The sequence below is a fragment of the Echinops telfairi genome, unplaced genomic scaffold (assembly GCF_000313985.2).
Source record: "Echinops telfairi isolate 266 unplaced genomic scaffold, ASM31398v2 ScPeMD7_655;HRSCAF=1070, whole genome shotgun sequence".
Classification (NCBI taxonomy): Eukaryota; Metazoa; Chordata; class Mammalia; order Afrosoricida; family Tenrecidae; genus Echinops; species Echinops telfairi.
Window position 1 is genome coordinate 23,927,346 of NW_022104553.1, and position 2,623 is coordinate 23,929,968.

Sequence of the window (2,623 nt, forward strand, 5' to 3'; positions counted from 1 at the left end):
CCTTCAAGCCTCTAAGACCCCAGACGCTATACCTTTTGATAGCTGCCACCATCAGCTTTCTTCAGCACATTTGCTTATTCACCTGCTTTGTCTTCAGCAGTTGTGTCTGGAAGGGCTCACCATATATTTAATACCTAGTTGCCCCCCTTGCAGCAACATGACAGGTTTGAACTGTTGATAGAGTTTTGAACTTGGAAGAACTGATCCAGAAAGTTTCTCCCTGGCACCAACCCCCCATGCCTAGGGTAAACAGTGCGATTGAATGGGAGATCAAACTGGAGCAACAATGCAGGGGTTGTGGCTCACAGTGGAACTGTATTTGCATAGACTCCTCATACCTACAGTGTCTAGAGTGATGTGTCATTGGAAAACGATGTTTCTAGTGCAATTGCTTACACCCCAGGGGGATGACTGACAAGCTTTTAATGATCCTGTGGGCTTTAGTTTTTCTGCCTGTAGTTTTTGTTGTCTGCTAGTTGGTTTGTTGCAGTTGTTGGGGTATCTGGTCTTGTGGGGTTTTGAATTTGTCATAATAGCAATGCTACAGTAAACCAGAGTCATGCAGAGCCCAGAGACAAGCAGATGGATTCTGGGTCCCCACTGAACTCTAGCTCCAATCCAACAACAGTTAGTTCTGCTAACAGGGCCCTGCTGGAGACTCATCTGCATGAAATGAGCACTGAAGATAAGAGTGCTACAGCAAAGTGTGGTGAAGAAAGCAGATGGTGCTTGGCTACCAATCTGAATAGTTTCTGGGGGTCTTAGAGGCTTGTATTCAAACAAGCAGCCATCTAAGCAGGGAGTCAGCTAAGCCCACATGGAAGTAGCACACCAGCTTGTGTGATCCAAAGATGACAATAATAAAATGCATATATGGTGAAAAAAGTGTCATAGCTAAAATTGTGAACACCCAATTTGTGGAAGGCCGTGGAGGATGGGGTGCCCAAACCCCATCTGCAGAATGTCTAATCAAATTAAGCCCCTGGCAGATCCTCTCTAGCCACAGGCAATGGTCTGGAATAACCTTACTATCAAACAGAAATCATTGTAATCCTGATGATGCTGCGTTAAGGCTGATACTTGGTCAAGTGACCTTCCTCTAGACCCAACCTGAATTTGTTCTAGGTACAAGGATCCCTTGCTTATTCCATGACAAAAAGCTTTTCTCTGGCTTTTTAAATATCGATGATGGTTCTTTTTTCTTGCTCATTGTTTATATTTTTAATCTTTAGATTACTATTTTATCCTAACCACTTCACTTTTGTTCTTTATTGTTTCTGTTGGGTTTACCTGTTTGTGACGCACAGAAGGACGGGATACATAGAGATCATAACTGATGCAAGTATTGTAGGGGATGGGGGAGTGGGGTGGAGGAAGGGATTTTGGAAGTAAACAATGAAGGTGGGAGGGGCACTGAGCACCAGAACTAAATATAATTACACAAATCATTTTAAAGGTGATTTAATCATGGGGGAGAAAAGAAACTTCTGAAATTGATTGTGGTGGTGACTGTACAATTCTTGATGTGATTGAACTATTGAATTGTATGATGTACTTATTCAGTGCCAATAAAACTATTTTGAAAAATCTCAAGAAACATAAACCTGCAAAGAAATGACTCACAGTTGAAGCACTGGGTTGGATCGAGTCTGTGGGTCAGGAGTAAGCTGAAGGCCTCCCTGATTCCTGTCGCTGCAGGGCCTAATAGAGAGGAAACAGGAAGATAAACCTGTGAGACCCCAGGCTGGTGGATGCTCAGCAGTTCCCTGATGTCTTCTGGAATCAGCTGTGCTATCAGAAGAGGTCAGTTGAACTAGAGGCAAGATTCCCCTCCAGCAGTAGAAATCAGCTCGTTTCCACGCACTGTCATTTCACACCAAGTTCATGTCATACTCTGATGAAGTGTCCCTTCAATTGTATCAAGGCGGTGACCAGGTTAAGGAAATCGATGATGACCACTTACCACTTGTCTGATTTTGGTGACTTGTGCACTTCTGGGCTGCTGAATGCTATGTCACCGGTAGATGAAGTCCAAGCAGGGTCACCCCAAGTGAACAGATTTCAGCAGAGCTTTCAAACTCAGAACATATTATGAAAAAGGAACCGGCTGTCTGCTTTGGAGAAATTACCCACAGAAAACTATGAATTGTAGCAGGCCATCATCAGATACAGCATACCGCGCTGACAGAAGAAGTTATCATAGCTAGTGCCATATGCTGAGCCCTCTCAGGTTGGAAGGGTTTTGCAAAAGATCCCTAGCAAGAGCTGCCTTTACAAAGTAGTAACCCCAAAAGACATGGATGGAGGAAAGCCTTCTATACTCTGTGCAGTGGTAAACATTTGCCAGAAATTCAGTCTGGGTTCAGAAAAGAGCATAGAGTGTGAATGTTGATGTCCTATGAACCATGACAGCAGACCATAAATATGTTTTCTTGTGTTTTATTTACTATGCAAAGGCATTTGACTGTAGTATTAAATTAAAAAAATTGGCGCTGGGGGGAGGAAGGGGAGTGGGGTGCCAGCCCCATCCGCTGCTTGAACTCACTGGTTCAGTAATACTACTTCTGGGTTCAGTAATGCACAATTGTATGGTTGAGATATATAAGTATTATATTAAAGTCAT